The sequence below is a fragment of the Bubalus kerabau genome, chromosome 20 (genome assembly GCF_029407905.1).
Source record: "Bubalus kerabau isolate K-KA32 ecotype Philippines breed swamp buffalo chromosome 20, PCC_UOA_SB_1v2, whole genome shotgun sequence".
NCBI lineage: Eukaryota > Metazoa > Chordata > Mammalia > Artiodactyla > Bovidae > Bubalus > Bubalus kerabau.
In genome coordinates this window covers 41855532-41877847 of record NC_073643.1, presented here as the reverse complement: position 1 = coordinate 41877847, position 22316 = coordinate 41855532, and the positions used below count along the sequence as shown (strand labels likewise).

Here is a 22316-nt window from a genome sequence, read left to right as displayed (position 1 = left end):
ACTAAATAAATACTTTTTTAAAAGAAAGATCACTCTGTATTAAAAAAAAAAAAAAATAGAATATGCCTATTTCCCTCATTTGTGTCTAGGTCCTAACGTCTCTCAAGGTGCAGCAACTGGGAATGGTCAACAACTCCATGGTTTTCTGATGTTTCTTTTTTTTTCCTTCAGTGTCCTAAGTAACTGCTTCAGGCCCTACTGGGCTATTTTTCTTCACAGCCCCCATCAAACCATAGAACCCATCATCGCAGATGCATGACCACCAAAGAACAAGGCCAGACTTGGGGGCTATGATGTAAACTTTAGACTGTTAATGCAGGAGATAAGCTGCCTCTATAGAACATCAAAATTTCTCCTTCCACATACAGATGGTCAACAAACACATGAAAAGATGCTCAATATTGTTCACTATTAGAGAAATGCAAATCAAAACTACAGTTATGTATAACCTCACACCAGTCAGAAAGGCCATCATTTAAAAAAATCTACAAACAATAAATACTGGAGAGGATTTGGAGAAAAGGGAAGTCTTTTGCGCTGTTGGGGGAATATAAATTGATAACAATCATTATGGAAAACGGTATGGGGATTTCTTAAAATAATAGGAATAGAACTACCATATGCCCCAACAATCCCACTACAGAGCATGTACCCCCAAGAAAAACCACAATTGAAAGAGACACATGTACCCCAATATTCATTGCACAGTACTTTTTATAATAGCTAGGACAAGGAAGAAACCAAGATGCTCGTCAAAAGATGAATGGATAGAGAAGCTGTGGTATATATATACAATGGAATATTCCTCAGCCATGAAAAGCAAGGCATTTGAGTCAGTTCTAATGAGGTGGATGAACCTAGAGCCTATTATACAGAGTGAAGTAAGTCAGAAAGAAAAACAAATATCCTATATTAATGCATACATGTGAAATCTAGAAAGATGGCAATGATGAACTTATTTTCAGGGCAGCAATGGAGATGAAGACATAGAGAACAGACTTATGGACACAGTGCGGGAAGAAAAGGGTGGGATAAATGGAGAGAGTAGCATGGAAACATATACATTACCCTATGTAAAATAGATAGCCAGTGGGAATTTGCTATGTGACTCAGAAAACTCAAACCGGGGCTCTGTGACAACTTAGAGGGGTGGGAAAGGGAGGCAAGAAGCAGGGAGGTACAAGAGGGAGGAGACATACGTATACCTACGGCTGATTCATGTTGATGTATGGCAGAAACCAACACAATATTATAAACTAATTATCCTTCAATTAAAAATAGTTTTTAAAAAACTAAAAGAAAAAATTGTGGTACATATATATAACAGAATATTACTCAACTATAAAAAGAATGCATTTGAGTCAGCCCTAATTAGGTGGATGAACCTAGAGCCTATTGTACAGAGTGAAGTAAGTCAGAAAGAGAAAGACAAATATTGTAGATTAACGCATGTGTATGGAATCTAGAAAGATGGTACTGCTGCTGCTGCTAAGTCACTTCAGTCGTGTCCAACTCTGTGCAACCCTGTAGACGGCAGCCCACCAGGCTCCCCCATCCCTGGGATTCTCCAGGCAAGAACACTGGAGTGGGTTGCCATTTCCTTCTCCAATGCATGAAAGTGAAAAGTGAAAGTGAAGTCGCTCAGTCGTGTCCGACTCTTAGCGACCCCACGTACTGTAGCCCACCAGGCTCCTCCATCCATAGGATTTTCCAGGCAAGAGTACTGGAGTGGGGTGCCATTGCCTTCTCAGGGCAGCAATGAAGAGGCAGACACAGAGAACAGGCTTGTGGACACAGTAGGGGAAGGATAGGATGGGATGACTAAAAAGAGTAGCATGGAAATATATAACCACCATATGTAAAATAGATAGCCAGTGGGAATTTGCTCTGTGACACAGGGAGTTCAACCCAGTGCTCTGTTACAATGTTGAGGGGTGGGATGGGGTAGGAGATGGGAGGGAGGTTCAAGAAGGAGGGGACATATGCATACCTGTGGCCGAGTCATGTTGATACTTGATAGAAACCAGCACAAAATTGCGGAGAAGGCAATGGCACCCCACTCCAGTACTCTTGCCTGGAGAATCCCATGGATGGAGGAGCCTGGAAGGCTGCAGTCCTTGGGGTTGCTAAGAGTCGGACACGACTGAGCGACTTCACTTTCACTTTTCACTTTCATGCATTGGAGAAGGAAATGGCAACCCACTCCAGTGTTCTTGCCTGGAGAATCCCAGGGACGGGGGAGCCTGGTGGGCTGCTGTCTATGGGGTCGCACAGAGTCGGACACGACTGAAGTGACTTAGCAGCAGCAGCAGCAGCACAAAATTGTAAAGCAATTATCCTTCCATAAAAAAAATTTTTTTTAATTTCTCCTTCCCCCTAGGCTATGTGGATTGAAATAGTGTTGAAAGAAACATAATTTGGGGAAGACTAGATAAAACAAAATACTACATTTTGTAAAACCTGAGAGATTTATGGCCTAACAGCACAGAGATTAAGCAGTATCCCTTTCTACTCCAACCACATAGAAATGCTTAACAAAGTACAGTATAGCTTAAAAGAAAGAGATAAGATCAATATGAAAAAAAAAAAGAGTGCAGATTTTCTAGAATGAAAGATATGAATCCTCTTGGAAAGAGCATACCAAGACCTCAACAAGCTAAATGAAAGCAAATCTACCAGTAGATACAACAAAAGGAAACCATAGCACCAGAGATAGAAAGAAAGCCTTAAAGTGAACCAGTGAGAACAACCTGCCTCCCAGTTTCTGAGAAACTAGGCTCCACTTGCTTGAATACCTTGTCTTGCATAAAATAATCATGAATGACAGAAAAAAAACCAGCAAGGCAGCAGTGAAATAACGTGTCTTAAGTTCCAAAAGGAAAAAAGTTCAGGGAAAACTCTATAGCCATGCTAAACCGATTATCATTCAACAATGACAGCTGGGTTATTTAAAAAAAAAAGTTGTTTCCTGCTCACAGTAGTTTACTTTTGCTGAGAGGAATACTCAAAGATATCCTTGAATAAGAAGGAATTGATTTCAGAAGGAAGGAAAGAAGAACAAAAAGCAATGCTCACCAAATTATATTAGCATGTATGGTGGTAAATCTAGTAAATTCAATAACAAATAATGGATATTGGATAATAATTAATAAAGACTGGTTGTAAAAAAAAAAAAAAAACCTATAATAACAACCAGTTTTAAGGGTTTTCAAATAAGATGAAATAAGTGAAGAATCTTCCCGTAGTGCAGGAGCCGCAGGAGCCGCGGGTTCAATCACTGGGTAGGGAAGATCCCCTGGAGGAGGGCATGGCAACACACGCCAGTATTCTTGCCTGGAAAATCTGATGGACTGAGGAGCCTGGAGAGCTGAGGTCCACAGGGTCACAAAGAGTCGGACACTTCTGAAGTGACTGAGCATGCACAAATGGTTGGCTGGAATTATACAGAACAAAGGAGCAGAGGATGAATTGTTTAGGAGCAAGAGATTCTGATTCGGTTGCTAAAGATACGCATTAAAGCTACTGATGAACTTGTTAAGGAATATTGGCATTTCTTTCTCTGTGTACATAACCAAAGATATCCTTTCATATATGCTCAAAGAGAAATGTTTAGATCATCAATGTTAGGATGCCAAGAGACACTGAAGACAATGGAAACATCTATCAGTGAATAAACATATTTACATTTGTACAGATTCTTACAATGGAATATTATACAGCTTCAAGAAATCAATGAACCTGTTACAGACATCAACATGTATGCCCTCAAAATTATGATGTAAAACAAAAGAAACATGTCACAGAAGACTGTATATATTATTCCACATATAAAATGTTCAAAAAGGCAAAAATAAATACTATCTTGTTTTGAAATACAACATGAAAGTGGCAAAAACTATGAAGAAAAGCAAGAGAATGAATGATGTATACAGAATTCAGGCTATAGTTATCTTGAGAGCAAGGGAAGAGTTTGTAAGGATGGAATTCTCTAAAAGGATTCTGGAATGTGACAATGCTCTGCTTCTTGGCTTGGGGAGTGGTATCTGGATGTTTGGCTTATTATTGTCTTTAAACTGCAGATATACATTTTCAAAAATTATTTTATATGCATATTATATTTCACAGTTTTAAAACACATAAGAGTAATCATCAAAAGAAAAGAAACATTCAAACCAGTGAAGGGAACAATCTAGAGAATAGAAAACACAACCAATTCTCTTTTTTTAGAAAATTGGAATAGAATGGAGAAAGAAGCAAAGGAAAGCACAGTAAATAGAAAACACAAATGTCGGGACCAGCCCAACAACAAACAGGCCTGTAAAATAAGTTTAAACGTGTCAGTAATCAGAGTAAGCAGACTAAATGCATCTATTAAAATAATTTCTTTTCAAAATGAATGTTTAAAAACCTTGCTATCTGATGTTTGTAAGAAACACATCTAAAACAGAGATTTTGAAAGGAAAAGTATAGAAAACTATACACCAAGCAAATAGGAACTGAAAGAAAGTTGGTAGAAATTAGTTAATATTCGGCAAAGAACAAGTTAGCAATAATAGAATAGGTATTTGCATTGGCTCTGTATTGATTCAGTTCAAACTACTTAAAATGACTTCATAATAATCATTTAATATCTATTATGGTTTCTAGGGAACAAGAATTCTGATGCGACAACGCCTGAGGCCTCAGGTGGAAGACCTGAAAACTGGGGCATGGAATCATCTGAAGGTTCATTCCCTCAAGCGTCAGCCAGGCGCTGAGGGTTAGTGAGGCCGTAGCTGGGGCCATCAGCTGAATACCTCTGGAGGCCCCTACATGTGGTGTGAGTCTCATCACAAAATGGTGGCTGGGTTGAAGCTGTTACCGTCATGGCAGTCTCCAGTTGCTGCAGCCTCCAAGTACAGCAACCTGTGGTGATGGCCCTCCACTGCCATCTGTCACAGCGGGGAGAGGGGTGGGGGAAGAGATTCACTGCTGCTTCAAGGCCTGGGCGCTTCCAAAACTGCCACTGCTACCAGTGGGCGGCTGTGACGAGAGGTCTGGAGTTCTGCGAGACGCAGCCCTGGGTCTGTCCCTCAGCTCACCTGCCGGCAAGGTCAGGTTCTCGAAGGCCTTGGGGAGAAGGCAGAGACCCGCCGCCCACCACACTCTCTGTCCCGAGGACCACTGTCAGGCTGACTGAACAAGAACTCTGCCATGCTAATGGTCTCCCGCTAATGGTCACACAGAAGGGTCTCGTGCAAACTGTCTCGCGATATTGGTCTCGCGCAGAAAGTCCATGCTAACGCCTCTCACCCTCACAGCTTCACTCCAGCTCCACCCCTTTTACAATGTGAAGGTCACTGAGGAACTGAAATGAGAACTGTTTTGTGATCTGAGACAGAATTCAGTTTGGAATCCGTTAAGAGACAAGTGGAAATCATTAAAATGAAGAGTGAGTAAGGACAGTATTAGGCACATTCAGATATGAAGGGCAGGCAAGAAAGTAGCATCTAGAGGAGGACAAAGGACTCAAAGAGGGTTTCTCTGCACTGTCTGTAAACTGTACCGGCTGAGCAGGTGTCAAGGTGATGAGAAGATTCAGTTGAGATCAGGAGGCTGAAAGCAGAAGAGTGAGAAAGAATAGCTGATACAGGGCTCGTTCCCAGAAAGGTAAAGGGCCAGGAGGTGGGACTGGTCTTAAAACAGAGCTTTGTTCTCACCTTAATCATATAGTGCCTTACAGTAGGCACGCATGCTTTCTTTTCTTAAAGTTTTTTTTTTTTTTTTATTTGACTGCGTTGGGTCTTAGCTATGGCACACAGTATCTTTAGTTATGGCATGCGAAATCTTAGTCGTGGCGTATGGGTTCTAGTTCCTTGACCATGGATGGAAGCTGGGCCCCCTGCATTGGGAGCAAGGAAGCCACCAGACAACCAGGGAAGTCCCTATTGTCTTAAATTATTACTTTCTTCTGTATTTATGTTTTATGATCTTAATTAACGTCTAAACTCTTTAAAATCTATGGCTTTTATCATTCAAGCCAACCTCACACTGCCTACCTAATCTGAGCCCCAGATTCTATACTAGCACCAGTCAGTCAGCCAATACTTGTTGAATAAACAAGAACAGTTGACCGTTGAACAAGTGTTTGAACTGCATTGGTCCATTTATACATGGATTTTTTTTTTTCAGTAAGTATGTACTACAGTACTATATGATCCATGGTTATTGAATCCACAGAAACCCAGATACGGGCACACTCACAGAAGGCCGACAATAGTTATACACAAATATATACGACTCAGTCTCCCTAAGCCCTTCTTGTTCAAGAGTCACCTGCACAGTGGACTCCACAGTTTTTGTATATATCTCTGATACTCAAACATTTGTCCATATACCTGTGCTAGATATCTGAAGTAGGACAGATCAAGATCAGAAAACTTCTTCTAGTGCCCAAAGTACTTATCCCTGGACAAAGGTCAAGCATATCTGCTCAAACTTGTCCTCTCTTTCCCATGTTTGTCTTGACCCCAAAATTCAAGGACCTAACCTTCTAACGGAGAAGGCAATGGCACCCCACTCCAGTACTCTTGCCTGGAAAATCCCATGGACGGAGGAGCCTGGTAGGCTGCAGTCCTTGGGGTTGCTAAGAGTCGGACACGACTGAGCGACTTCACTTTCACTTTTCACTTTCATGCATTGGAGAAGGAAATGGCAACCCACTCCAGTGTTCTTGCCTGGAGAATCCCAGGGACGGGGGAGCCTGGTGGGCTGCCGTCTATGGGGTCGCACAGAGTCAGACACGACTGAAGTGACTTAGCAGCAGCAGCAGCAGCAACCTTCAAACGGCCATGAGAACATTTTCACCTGCAGCTACAACGCCTTCTCCCATTTACACCTCCCACTCCCCTCCTATGTAATTTATCCCCATTTTGTTCTAGAGCAGGTGGACTCTGTAACCTTCATGTGACCTCGTGCAAGACACAGACTAGATTTAAATGGATCCAAAGAACTTTAGGGTTTGGCTGCTCCTAAAAGACATGATCACGGAGGCAGAGAGGCACAGACCAGTAACACAACTCATTTATCTTAGTGGCTTTTCAGAGGATCAGTTCAGTCGCTCTGCTGCTGCTGCTGCTAAGTCGCTTCAGTCGTGTCTGACTCTGTGCGACCCCATGGACTGCAGCCCACCAGGCTCCCCCGTCCCTGGGATTCTCCAGGTAAGAACACTGGAGTGGGTTGCCATTTCCTTCTCCAATGCATGAAAGTGAAAAGTGAAAGTGAAGTTGCTCAGTTGTGTCTGACTTAACGACCCCATGGACTGCATCCTACCAGGCTCCCCTGTCCATGGGGTTTTCCAAGCAAAAGTACTGGAGTGGGGTGCTATTGCCTTCTCTGAGTCGCTCAGTCATGTCCAACTCTTTGCGACCCCATGAATGGCAGCACGCCAGGCCTCCCTGTCCATCACCAACTCCCGGAGTTCACTCAAACTCATGACCATCGAGTCAGTGATGACATCCAGCCATCTCATCTTCTGTCATCCCCTTCTCCTCCTGCCCTCAATCCCTCTCAGCATCAAAGTCTTTTCCAATGAGTCAACTCTTCACATGAGGTGGCTGGCCAAAGTACTGGAGTTTCAGCCTCAGCATCAGTCCTTCCAAAGAAATCCCAGGGCTGATCTCCTTCAGAATGGACTGGTTGGATCTCCTTGCAGTCCAAGGGATTCTCAAGAGTCTTCTCCAACACCACAGTTCAAAAGCATCAATTCTTCGGCACTCAGCTTTCTTCACAGTCCAATTCTCACATCCATACATGACTACTGGAAAAACCAAAGCCTTGACTAGACGAACCTTTGTTGGCAAAGTAATGTTTCCGCTTTTCAATATGCTATCTAGGTTGGTCATAACTTTCCTTCCAAGGAGTAAGCGTTTTTTAATTTCATGGCTGCAATCACCATCTGCAGTGATTTTGGAGCCCAAAAAAATAAAGTCTGACACTGTTTCCACTGTTTCCCCATCTATTTCCCATGAAGTGATGGGACCAGATGCCATGAATCTTAGTTTTCTGAATGTTGAGCTTTAAGCCAACTTTTTCACTCTCCTCTTTCACTTTCATCAAGAGGATTTTTAGTTCCTCTTCACTTTCTGCCATAAGGGTGGTGTCCTCTGCATATCTGAGGTTATTGATATTTCTCCCAGCAATCTTGATTCCAGCTTGTGCTTCTTCCAGCCCAGCGTTTCTCATGATGTACTCTGCATATAAGTTAAATAAGTAGGGTGACAATATACAGCCTTGATGTACTCCTTTTACTATTTGGAATCAGTCTGTTGTTCCATGTCAGTTCTAACTTGCTTCCTGACCTGTATATAGGTTTCTCAAGAGGCAGGCCAGGTGGTCTGGTATTCTATCTCTTTCAGAATTTTCCACAGTTTATTGTGATCCACACAGTCAAAGGCTTTGGCATAGTCAATAAAGCAGAAATAGATGTTTTTCTGGAACTCCCTTGCTTTTTCCATGATCCACAGCTGCCCAGAAAATCTTTATCACCCCAAGCCCCCTCACTCCATTATCCAGTCCCCAGCTCCCTTAAAAACTGGTCTGAATTTAAAGAAACATTTTTCTCAAATATTAAAAAAAAAAAAACACCCTCTTTTGTCTATGACTTATCTTCCTACAATTAAAACCTATCTCTGGGAACCATCAGTTGCACCTTCGTTAAGGCAGCATTGCCTGGAACGGAGCAATCTGCCTTCACCGTTGCATTCTGCAGTCCTCACCTGACTCAAGTGCCACATTAAGCGATTGGTTATCGACCTTTAAGTTTTTTAACAATTATGTACATACCTAAGAAAGAAGTCTGTTCACCCAAGAATGAAGACACAAGAATAAATGAAGACAATGAATAAATCAGCCCTGGTTTCCAGTTCTTATGTTCAGTGAGCTGTTACTGCAGACAAATTATTGCAACATTCTTTCAAATGACAGTTTTCAACTAAGAGAAGATTCTTAAACCATTTTCTACATATTGGTGAAAACCAGGCCGTTGGAAAACATAGCCTTGGTTAAACTATCTGATGATAAATGATTATTTTAAACATATGGAGTTATTTGAGAATCTGCATACTGATTTAGCTCAGTGGTAGCTCAGTCGGTAAGGAATCTGCCCACAATGCAGGCAGGAGACCCGGGTTCAATTCCTGGGTCCCCTGGAGAAAGAAATGGCAACCCACTCCAGTATTCTTGCTGGAAAAATCCCATGGACAGAGGAGCCTGACCGGCTACCGTCCATGGGGTCACAAGAGTCAGACACAACTTAGTGACTCATCTCATCATTACCATACTGATTTAACCCTCACAAAAACAGCAGAAAAGATCCCCAAAACCTGACACTTCTCAGATATATTCTCGGAAGTTTTATTTCAATGTATATGTGTGTGTTTCTTATATTTTCAGAATTTGTGAAACTGATATATTTAGAGTTGAGAGAGGAGATCAGAACATTCCTTAGTTTTGGGGTTTTTTTAAAAATATTTGTAGTTATTTGACTACATTGGGTCTTGCAGCTCTTGGGATCTTTTCAATTAATTATGGCTGCTCTGGGTCTTTGTTGCTTCTCATAGGCTTTCTGTAGTTGTGGCAAGTGGGGGCTACTTTCTAATTGCAGTGTGCATCATCGTGACCTCTCACTGCAGCTTGCAGGCTCTAGAGCACAAGCTCAGTAGTTGTGGTGTGTGGGCTTAGTTTGCCTCAAGGCATGTGGAATCCTCCCAGATCAGGGATCGAACATGTGTCCCTGCACTTGCAGGCAGATTCTTACCTCTGGACCACCAGGGAAGTCCAGCACTTGGGGACTTGCAACATTAGTTGCAACTTGTGGCATGCAAACACATAGTTGTGGCATGTACGGGATGTTCCATGTTTGTTTGTGACATGTGGGAGCGTGCAGCATCTTTACTTGTGGCCTGCGGACTCTAAGCTGCACACAGGCTCTAGTTCCCTGACCAGGGATGGAACCCAGGCTCCCTGCAATGGGAGTGTGGAGTCTTAGCCTATGGACCACTAGGGAAGTCTCCATTCCTTAGTTTTGTCATTAACATGGATAATTGTCAATTCAGTTCAGTCACTCAGTCATGTCCGACTCTTTGTGACCCCATGAATCACAGCACACCAGGCCTTCCTGTCCATCACCAACTCCCAGAGTTCACTCAAACTCACGACCATCGAGTCGGTGATGCCATCCAGCCATTTCATCCTCTGTCGTCCCCTTGTCCTCCTGCCCCCAATCCCTCCCAACATCAGAGTTTTTTCAAACGAGTCAACTCTTGGCATGAGGTGGCCAAAGTACTGGAGTTTCAGCTTTAGAATCATTCCTTCCAAAGAACACCCAGGACCCATCTCCTTTAGAATGGATTGGTTGGATCTCCTTGCAGTCCAAGGGACTCTCAAGAGTCTTCTCCAACACCACAGTTCAAAAGCATCAATTCTTCGGCACTCAGCTTTCTTCACAGTCCAACTCTCACATCCATACATGACCACAGGAAAAACCATAGCCTTGACTAGACGGATATTTGTTGGCAAAGTAATGTCTCTGCTTTTGAATATGCTGTCTAGGTTGGTCATAACTTTCCTTCCAAGGAGTAAGCGTCTTTTAATTTCATGGCTGCAGTCACCATCTGCAGTGATTTTGGAACTATTGTTGTCACGGATAACAATACTATCAAAATGTACATGAAAGTTTTTCCATTAGACTCTAAGTTCAACAAAGGTACAGACCACATTTTTCTTTTTGTCAGTACCTCATTTTTATCTTAAACAAAAGCACTGAATATAGTAGCCTTTCATACGCAGCTGATACAGGCCACACCTTTCATGTACCTTGTTGAATCCACATCCTCCAGGACAGTATCAAGCATGTAACACTTAAGGAAATTTGCTTAAAGAAATTATGTTTGTGTCATTATTAAAACTGAAAACTGACTGAAAATTCTTTAGTTTTTTATTTTTGTTCCCTTTTTTCATTTTCTCAATTTGTACTCTAGGTTTTTTTAAGATGAAAAGGTATCTCTCTACAGAAGTCTATACTTCAATGGCCTGAGACACACACAAACACGTAAACACACAAAATATAACACAACTCATCCTCACTGCACTTGTTCAATGCTGTAATATTTGCTAGGCATTGGAAAAATAAATTTGCTAAGTAGCATGAGCCCTGGAAAATCATTAGGTGACATCTGGGGAGCAGAATACCAATCAACCAATAATTAGCATCTTAACATTCAGAGAGTTCGAGACAAATCAAATTCCATGAGATCTCAGGGAGCATAACCCTGGCCAAGTTGGCGCCCTGGCTATGGGGAGTCACTGGATTTGTCTGACCACAAGACAGGGCTGGAGGTACCGTGGCTAGTTTAATCCTGGGAGGAGACACTCTGACAATGTGACATTTGCACAGGGATGCCCTAATGTGGCCTCAGTGTGTTTTCTTAGAATGAGATGACATTTCAAGTCAAATAGCTCTGTTCCCAATAGCACAAACCCTTCCTGAACTCTAAGAACCTGAATTGGAGAAAAAGGGGTTCATCTCAGAAAGAAACTAAGGTTGTACAGAAGCAATGTTAAAATAATCAACTTTTAAGTAAGGTTAAACCAGACATTCAGTGTTTAGCCTCATTCATTATTATTCCATTTCATAGACCTCAGATGACCTTAGTCTAAAAAACAGTTCTCATTTGAGCAAAACCCTATTCCTGAAGTATCCATACGGGATACTTTTCAATGAACACAGAACCTCATTACAAAATCATGCTACCAAGAAGTGTGGGGAGTGAGTGTCAGTGCACCCTGCCTCCGCCAGACCCTGCTGCCTGCAACTGCTGTCCACATGCGAGTCCATCCAAGAATGTGGGGTCACTGCTGCTCCGAATGCCTCCTGCCTATCTAAGGTCACCTTTTCTACATGGCTGATTCATTCCAAAGGAAGAAACAGAGAGGCTGGAGAACACCAATTCCCCATTTGGTTTTGCAGCTATCTACGTGACTTGAACTCATCCTTTAAGAGCAATCCAGAATGGAGGGCCCTACCTCCAAACAGCCGCCAGTCCTCGGGATAAAATGCTCTGCTTCCACCATGTGGCCTGCATGTGCCTGGTTTGCTAGCACCTCCACCCAAAGCCGGGGTGGCTGTTCTGGCGGCCCCCACTCCACTCCACTGCAGGGTCAGGCGGCAGCTTGCCCTCCTCCTGGCTCCTGGCCCAAGGCTTGAATGGCCTGGCCACGTCACTGCCGAGAGGGAGTCTGGTTGTGCCCTCCTCTGAACTCTCCATCTGGAAGATTCTCTGGCCTGCTTCCCTCTCGTTTTTAATCTGACAGACACTGCTGGACCGGGAAACTCAGAGCGGAACAAAGTTCATCTTCTCTTCCCCGCTTCTCGGCTGGCATAATTGCAGGGGCAGAACGAGGTTTGCAGGGACCAGGATGCCAGGAATTAAATGAGGGTCCCTGACCACTGGACCACATTGGCCCTGCCTTCCAAAGTCTTAATTAGTCCTCTTCTGCTTGGCACACCCACTTGCCTTTGGAACCCAGAGAGGTGGCCGGGTAAGATGCCATGCTCACAGCAAGTATTCAACAAAATATTGGTTGAGAATGGTGGTCACAAATGCCTGCTGGCTCAGGGCTTTGCAGCAACAGTCAGTTTTAAGGTCTGGGCCCCAGCGGCAAGATTTCTGCTCCTCTTTCTAATGCAGACAGTTCAAGCAGCAGTATTCTGAGCAATATTCAGCCACCAGCTCAATTTGGAAGCAAAATGATCTTAACAAACGATGGCAGACTTGACAGACAGGCTGTTGAGCCTGGGGACCGAAATAAAGGACAGAAAGAAAAAGAAAGGAAGGGTTGATGGTAAATGGAAGAGAAGAAAATGAACACTGCAAAGAGAATTGAGCAGGATTACAGGACAAGAGAGCTCAGTTCTACAAGTCTGAAATGAGCTGGAAACATAACAACAGACTCAGAGGTGGAAACAACAGCGTGGGGGGGAAGTCACACAGAAAGGGGACAGAGCCCGGCAGCTTTTGGGATTTTTGATGCTGGGACACACTTGGGCTAGAGGAGTGGAAGATGCAACAGTAAGGAACATTTGAGAGGCTTCAAAAGACAATGACTCTTAATTCTGTCTTGTTTTGCCCCTCCTGAACTGTAGTGATACACCAAAATTTGCTATTTTTCTAAGAGGACCTTGACAGATACAATGGAAACTCTGAGTACATTTTTCCCCTCTGAATTCATTATCTCTGGCCCTTATCCACAGGCCTATTGCAGACTAAATTGGATTTTGGATCACTGGTACTGAGGCACTGCAATTAATTAACAATAGAAACATAATATTTATATCCCAGCCTAACAACATCTGACAATTAAACTATTCTGCCAGTCGGGCAAATTCCATTCAACAAATTTTCATTTTAATGAACATGACAGGCCACAGTTTACATGACAGGCCAAGAAGCAGAGCAGAGGTGATCTCTCAGCATGTGCTTTTAAGGCCTGGCCACGCTGCAGGAGAAACAAGTGGGGGAAACTGTCAGAATAACAGAAAAACCAGATCCCCAGTTCTGCTCAGACACACCAAGGACACATGTCCCCTCAACAAAGATTCTGGTACAAAACTGTCCTGTGAGCTCAAAGTGAAACACCTATTGCCCCTGATGACCCAGTGGATGATTTTTCTTTCTTTGGGCTGTTGACATTTTCTTCAGGGTACTAAGCTCCTTCAGTCCTTCCTAATTAAAAAGTGATAAACGTTTTGCAAGGCAACCAGTAATGTGCAAAGTACACAAGAGTTGGAACTGATGCAGCTTTTTCAGTTGGCACAAGACTGGCCTTCCTTATTTTGCCAGATGGTGTGTCTCAGTAAGTCCCCAATCCCTGACTCAAGCGAGGGACACTGTCAATATGATGCTGAAGCAGAGTCTTCTTAAATGCTATCTTATTTTGCATGTTTAAACTAACACCAAGAAGGCCTAACATTTTCTTCTTGCTGAAACTTTCATAGTTAAAGAAGTTTTCATTTTCCTGTGACTCATTATTCAAGCAGACATAAGATGGTTTTTCACTGACTATCTGTTTCTCATACCTTTTAAGCTTCTCTCTAATTGCCTTGCTCTTTCTACACTTTCCTTTATATCCACCATTTTGGGGTAGTATATATGGGTTTAGAGAAATCCACACTATGTCACCTGACCAGTAATCCATAGCAGAGTAATAGGAGGTCAGGCTATGAGATCTAGTGTTTGCTATTGGTTTTCAGCAAATTTACATGGTTCTGTTGAGGATGGAAATTTCTCCTCAAGTGTACCAACAACAAATGTCAACAGGAGCCCTTTTTATTGGAAAGGTTGTATATTTCTATTTCACATATTTAAAACACTCTTTAACTTAGTTTTTACATCAATTTAAAAGAATTGAAATAAAGTTTCACTTTAAAAGTAAAGACGTCTTTGGAATATGGATCTGGTTCCAATCTCGGCAAGTGAAGTAGCCACCTTCACAGTGATCTCTCTTCAAGCTATAACCCTGAATAGATCCAAAATGATAACTATGCTCCATGTCATTTCTAGATATGGTCACGATATAGGAACATTAAGTCCTGAAAGGAGAACAGCGTTTTCATTATTATAACCAAATTTACAATCAGCAAGTTTCAATCAAGTCAACAACATATATGTAGTGTGTGGACACACGCACACAAATACGAGTTATAATAAAAATCAGGTTTTTTGAGTTCTTTACACACATACCCTCATGTATAACACTATAGTACTGATATGAACTCAATTACATATTGAAGAAAGGATGATTAGAGTTACCTGGTTTTCCTAATAGGCAAAGTCCAAAGTCACAAGCAGTAAGTGGAAGAGGCGAGGTGCAAATCCAAGTCTGCCTCCCCCCAGAGCCTATGCTCTACACAACCCAGTGGCATATGACGGCATCCGCAAGGGAGACAGCATGAAGGAATTGATTTCTTTTGGCAGTAGTCAAAATATCTTTAAAATATCAGGTATAAAACATTTTCAGTCCACCAGATGCTTATTTAATTTTGAAAAATCAATTTTTATGAAGCTGCTCTGAGAAGCAGTTTTGTGTTTGTTAATGCCTGGTTATATTCTTGAAAAAGTAGAAGCTTGATGGCAAAAAAAAAAAAATACATTTCTTAAAGTTAAGAAGAAAAACAAGACCCTAACCGGATTGAATTGATAATGTTTGACAGAACACAAATGAATAGAATCTGTAACTTTAACAGGGCTTTGCAGGAGGCATGTTCTAAAACAGTCATATTAAATTCAGAACACAAAAGATTTAACATGCTTATTGCTGTAAACAAAGGCATTTGGTTAAATGAAAGTTCCATCAAAGCTTAATAACCAAATTCAAGTGAACACAAAGTAAGGGGTTATATACTTTCTGCGGTTTCAGTAATAGCTAATCTAATAATGGTAAATGGAGGGTTATTGTTGATTCCTTTGCCTCTGTTTCATAAATTAGATAAAGCAACCTGGCAGTTACAGTACTTTAGAGTTTTATTCGACTAAGTGATTTGAAAGCTATCTTGAAATATAACGAAGTCATGACGTGAATGACTGCTGAACTGTACCTTGTACATTAGTATTTTCGACCAGTGCTAAGTAAGAAGCTTCCTGGGAACTAAAACTGTTCTACAGAGCTCTATTTGTATGTACAGGACCAATGATTTAGAAGGCAAAGTGTTGTTGACACAGGATTATCTGATATTCCGTTGCACCAGGACCAAGCTTGTAAAACACAGACTAGAAGAGCAGTCAAGTGTTATTATTTCTTCTGATCCAAAACAGGAACAATAGAATTTCTCTGGTTAATGGTTTTTCATAGCACATTTCCAGGTTTCTACTACGCTTTATTGATCTGGAATACTAAAATGGTTTTCTTTCCTGGCTAAAGAATACACAAAGCCTATGTCCTGCGTCCGGTGGGAAACACTTCCAAAGGCCCATGGTGGTGGCATCTCAACAGGCAACTAAGGGGTGGTAACATGAACCAAGGCATCTTCCTTACTGAAAAAATGTTCTGGTCGAATCCTGGGCCTTTTGATCACAGAAAATGCTTCCAGAGCCTTTGCACTTGGAGACACGACACCTGTGGTTCTGAGAGCCGATGAGCTGCCCTTCACAAAAGCAGTCTATTTTCCTGCATTGTCCCCCTGTGCCCTGAAACGGTTACTTTCAATTACTCTGATAGCCCAGGAAGAAAAATATCCCTCTCTTCATATTTCATTCACATAATAAGAATCTGCAAGCTGTTCTGTATGACAGATGAGGACTGTGAGCTGAAGCAACTTGTTCCGCCTGTCAGCCTCCAAGAACCCACAGCAATGAGATACAATCGTGATGACATTACTAGAGAAGAAGTGGGTCAAATACATGGTCACTTTAAAACAGAATGTCAACTGTTCTTTCTTCTTCAGTAATTTGATGCAGTGGTACCCTACCCCCACCCCAAAAAAAGAAAAAGGAAAATAGGAGCTCATTGCTATTAGCTTGGTGTGCGTGCACACACACACACAAACACAAAGAAATGCAAATATTGTTAAAATTATCGTTTCACATAAGCCCTTAAATGACTTTTGTCAACATGAGTCAACAAAAATTCACTAAGCATCTTCTATGGGCCAGACACTGATGTAGGGAAAGTGTTGAAAACAGACACAGCCCCTGCCTCATAGAGTTTACAGTCTGGGAATAAAGGACAAGTTGTAGCAAGGTGATTGAAAGTGATGTAATGAAATTTTCAAATGAAGTACAAGGGGGCTTATAAAACAAGAACTAACAGTCTTACCAGTCAGAATAAGTTATCCTGTAGAAGAGACCTTTAAGCTAAGACCTCAGGTAGAAATAGTAGCCAAGTAATGAGTGAGGGGGAGGCATTCCAAGCAAAGGACTTACTCTACAAAATGTTTCCTTTCAAACAAATTGGGCTTTAAGAGGCAGAAGTATAATGGAATAAATGAAGCCATGGAGTCCACCCCTGGGAATTATTATCTTTTTCTTGTTTTAACCTCTAGTTTAAAAAATTGATTAAAAGAAAAAAAATTAAAGCATTAGTATGCCTCTAGTATGCCTTGGTCCTATCTCATTATGTACAGGCAAAAGTTAGTCATAATGACATCTTGCCGATCTAAATGTTATGGTGGATTTTACTTTAAAAAAAAAATCTAATTTGTCTTGGTTAAAACTCATGGGTTATTTTTAAAAACATGTTTTGACAGCAGTGAAACTTGCAGCACATACAACACCAAGAGCATAAATTTGTCCAGGGTACAAGTACATGAAAATTAACACAAGTAGTTGGTAAATGGGAGTTAAAAAAAAAACACTGTTACCAACTTCTGGCCACAACAGGTAAAACTGAGAAGAAAAAAAACTCTCTTCTCTAACACTTGGTCATGAAAATTCTGATTCATTCTTGCAAAAATTGTACTGGATCATCACTCACATCTGTTAAAAAATACAACTGTTTTCCATGGATTGAACAAAATGGAATGGAGAGAAGCAATGCTTGCCCTTTCTACTAAACCCCAGAATGTGACATTTGGACCATTTTTCTTTCCAAATTCAAAATCCATCCCCAGAATCCAAAATCAATAAAATTTGTGTTAGCATAACTGAGGCTGTATTTGGCCCTAAAAACTCAAGGACTAAGTAAGTCTACTAGTATGGCAGAGTTTTCCTGTGTTTTTTTCTTTGTGTTTGGCTATTAACTACCAGAAATGACCTTTAGCATCTGCTCTAAAGTAAATACAACCTAGAAGTACTTTAAAAAATATGGAGTACAAACCATGAGAATTAAAAGTCCCTTTCTACCCCATTACTTACATCTTACCAAGAGTTCAGTCTAGAAGTCATGAAGAAGAAGACTGACCAAATGAGAAAGTACCTACAGGATGGCAACCGGAACAGTGGGGCTTCTGAACTTCACATAAGGAACAACTGAAGTACCTGGGCAATATTCACCTGCTGCTGCTGCTGCTGCTAAGTCGATTCAGTCGTGTTCGACTCTGTGCGACCCCATAGACGGCAGCCCACCAGGCTCCCCCGTCCCTGGGATTCTCCAGGCAAGAACACTGGAGTGGGTTGCCATTTCCTTCTCCAATGCATGAAAGGGAAAAGTGAAAGTGAAGTCGCTCAGTCGTGTCTGACTCTTCGCGACCCCATGGTCTGCAGCCTACCAGGCTCCTCCATCCATGGGATTCTACCAGGCTCCTCCGTCCATGGGATTTTCCAGGCAAGAGTAACAGAGTGGGGTGCCACTGCCTTCTCAAAGAGATATGAAAACTGCTTCCATAACTTCTATGGAAATTCAGTGATTAAAGCCATTTCATTTTACTGAGTACTTCCTCTGTACAGTGCAAAGAAGAAACAACACTGAGTGAATAAGCCTTAGTCCTTTACTACCATGTGGAATAGAAAATGGACTTTCTCTGCAGCATTTCTCAGGATATGATCTACCAGGGAAGAGCACAGACTCTGGAATCAGAGCCCTAGACTCAAAGCCTGTTGTGAGCTAAATGATAGCCCCCCAAAGATATATCTCCATCAAATCTCTGGAGCCTGCAAGTGTTACCTGTTTCAGAAAAAGGATTTTTGCAGATGGAGTTACGAATCTTGACATGAGGTCATTTTGGATTATCTGGGTGGGCCCTAAGAATAATGACTAGTGTTCTTGTAAGAGAAAGACAGAGATTTGACACAGAAGAGGAGAGAAAATACAGAGAAGGGCAAGTGAAGGACATTTGTTATGGAGCCACAAGCCAAAGGATGCTCAGAGCCATCTGAAGCAGGAAGAGGCAAGGAAGGATTCTTCCCTAGAGCCTCTCAAGGGAGCATACAATACATCTGGCATTCTGTAACAATGAATTCATCACAAAGCAACATAAGACATAATTTTCTATAGGAGCCATCATCCCTTGGATGAGAATGGAGGGGTTACTCTTTACCCAAACTAAAACATGAAAATATCTCACAATCACAAGTAGGAGACAAGGACAAACCAGCAGTTCTTCAAAGAGGATAAACCTACCTGCACAATTCCCTCCCCTCTTAGATAAGAATATTTCAGGCACTGCCAACTACACCTGGGAGGCTAAGTCAAAATGTGCAGCTAGCCAGGCAGTAGGTCTAGGAAATTCAGATAAAGCTGCTTACTCCTATTTGTGGTCTAGCTGCAGGGCCAGAATAAAATGGTTCACTTGGGCCTGGTTTCCCTAAAAAGACACAGGATTCAAATACACCTAGACAGGAGAACAGACAAATACAACTATGGAATATTCACATAATGGAACATATACAGCAGTCAAACCAAATAAAGCAAGATACAGAACAGTGTGCTATTTTTTGTGTAAGAAAGGAAGGGAAATAATTTATATATATATTTGCCTGAATGCATTAAGAAATACTGAAAGGATGCAAAAAAACCTAGTCAGAGTGGTTAACATAAGAGAAATGGGGGCAGACATGAGAGTATGGGGACAGGAACAAGAGTAAAATTTCACTTTATGCCTTTTGTATTGTTTAGGTTTTTGAATCAGACAAATATACTACCAACTCAAAAAAAAAAGTCCATTAAAAATAAGAAATTAAAAAATGGTTATAACAATTCATGTTGCTGGTAGTAAGTAAAATAGTCCATTTGAAGAGGGCAGTTTGATAATATAAATCAAGGACCATAAAATTGGCATTTCCTTGGGCCCACTGATTCCACTTCTGAAAGGAATTTATCTAAGGATATAAGATTTGTGTACACACACACACATTCACACAGATGTTCAATGCAGTATTATTTGTCACAAATTTTTTTTTCAAATCTACATGTAAAATAATAGCAATTCAGTGAAATAAATCATCAAACATTCAAATAAATGTGGGATATCCAGCTGTTAAAAATTATACTATAAAATACAGACTGTAAAGACTACTCAGAGATACAGAAAAATAATATGCATAGTGTATTTTTTAAATTATTCATAGAATTTCCAGTGAAATCTTTAAACCATCTACCCAGTGCAAAGCAGTGAGATAGGTGCCAATTTTAAAAGCCAGTTATGAGGCAGTACATAAATTTTAAATCCCACTTTTTGTGCGTTTTTAACTAAACTAGAAAGATAAACACCAAAATGAGAGTAGTGATTACCTCTGGATGGTAAGATTGTAGGTGAGATATATTTTCTATAGTGAACATATATTACTTTTGCAAAAAGAGAAAAAGCACCACTTTCTAAAATCAGGCTAACAACTCCCAGAATCAAAAATGTGTCTCATTCATCTGTCTCACACCCCTTCCCTGACTCCCAGAACACAAACATGATACCTGCCTCACCCACAGCCATCTTGTGACCATTTAGAAAAGACCAAGAACACTGTAGACACACTCTCCTTAACATCTCTGAGCTGCTGAACTATTCCAAATTTCTTTTATGTATGTGTGTATATATATATATATATATATATATATTTTTTTTTTTTTTTTTTTTTTTTTTTTTTCATTTGGCTGCACTGGGTCTTAGTTGTGGCAGGCGGGATCTTTAGTTGTAGCATGTGAGAACACTTGATTGCACATTGTGGGATCTAGCTCCCTGATCAGGGATTGAACCCAGGCCTCCTGCATTGCAAACAGTCTTAGCCACTGAACCATCACAGAAGCCCCCCAGATTTCTTATTACGTGGAAGAAATAATTCCCTACATTTTAAAGCCACCATAAGTCAAGTTTTCTGTTACTTGCAGCTGAAAGAATTTGGAGCTGACAGTTAAAGTATTAAATACAGGATATGTTAAGGCTGGTACCAGAAACCCAACATGTTTATTTTGATCCATGAGTAGACTCTGATGACTGATGTTGTTAACGTCCCACCAGCTTCCTGATCCGTAGTTTTTTCTCTGAAGTTCCTGGGAAATGGAGCCCAGGAGATGCTGTTAGTGGGGATTCTAGGTGCACAGGGGAGCACTGCCTGCAGTGAAGGAAAACCAAACAGTTACTCCTACAGCTTACCATATAACTCAGCATTTCCAATTCTGAGAATATATCCTAAGAAAAGAATCATAGATATGATTATAAATATATGCAAATATTCCTCACTAACATACATCAGAGAGCTTCCCAGATGGCCCAGTGATTAAAAAATCATGCCTGCCAATTCAGATGTGGGTTCAATCCCTGTATTGGGAAGATCCCCTGCAGGAGGAAATGGCAACCCACTCCAGTATTCTTGCCTGGAGAATCCCAAGGACAGAGGGAGCCTGGTGGGCTACAGTCCATGGAATTGCAAAGAGGCAGACACAACTTCGTGACTAAACAACAACAACAAACATATATTGGAAGCAGAGGTGGGGAAACCTACTATTAAACAATTAGGGTAAGTTGCAGGTTCTAACAGAAAGAGTACTTCAGTAAACAGATAACACAACAATATATAACCTGTGATCCCAAATTAGAAAACTAACAGAAAAAATACACATATGCAATAAAAAAAGATGGAAAGGGTATTCATTAAAATATTGATAGTGCTATCATAAGGGGACAAAATGCCAATATTACTTTATTTTTTGAGCATTTTTGTCTTTTTTTGTTTTCGAAAATGAATTAATTTTCTTATGCAGTTGGTAAGAAAAAAAAATTTTTTTTTTTTCAAATAGCACCTTCTGATATAGTAATCTGGGCCCTCTGACCAAGATACTGGCCCCATCAACAGTAACTCTGTCTAGCATTTGTCTGCAGATCCAAAGGAGTTAACAAGAAACAATTTATTTTTGTGTTTTAAAAATAGGCTGATGCCAACAGCTGCAAGCTAAGCTACAGAGAGAGATAAAGAAATCTTGTTTCCAAGTGAATTTGCATTATATAAATGCAATATGTTTTAATTCCATAAATACAGTTTTGATGCTGCCAATTTGAGAAAAATATTGATATTTCCTTAAATAAGTCTATTCCATATTGAAATTCATCCCCTTACATAAAATGGAATGATCCTGCAAACAATAAGAATGAATATTAATCTGCTATGTCATTGGTAAAAAGCAAGTCCATTTATATCCTTGTCTTGGTCCATCAGACTTCATTAATACAGAAAGAGTAGCCACCCAGCAGGTTTGACCTCTTGACTAGCTGAGGACGGGTAGAGCTCAAGCTCTCTCCCATGTCAAATGATAGGGTCCATGTCTCAGCACTACCACTTGCCAGCTGGGTGTCCTGAAGCATATATTTAACCTCTCTGTTTCAGTTTTCTCATCTGTAAAAAATAGAGAAGAGT

General features: G+C 41.0%; 1 long non-coding RNA gene across 2 annotated transcripts in view; it reads right to left on the bottom strand.

The window, feature by feature from the left end:
- LOC129635422 (uncharacterized) overlaps positions 1-22316 on the bottom strand; it is a 49669-nt gene that overhangs the window by 7931 nt on the left and 19422 nt on the right. The window contains exon 3 of one of the 2 annotated variants that reach the window (XR_008706275.1): positions 20861-21017. This is a non-coding gene — a long non-coding RNA (uncharacterized LOC129635422). Of the gene's footprint in view, positions 1-20853; positions 21018-22316 lie in introns of both variants that reach the window. The other variant, XR_008706274.1, reaches the window with a different exon arrangement.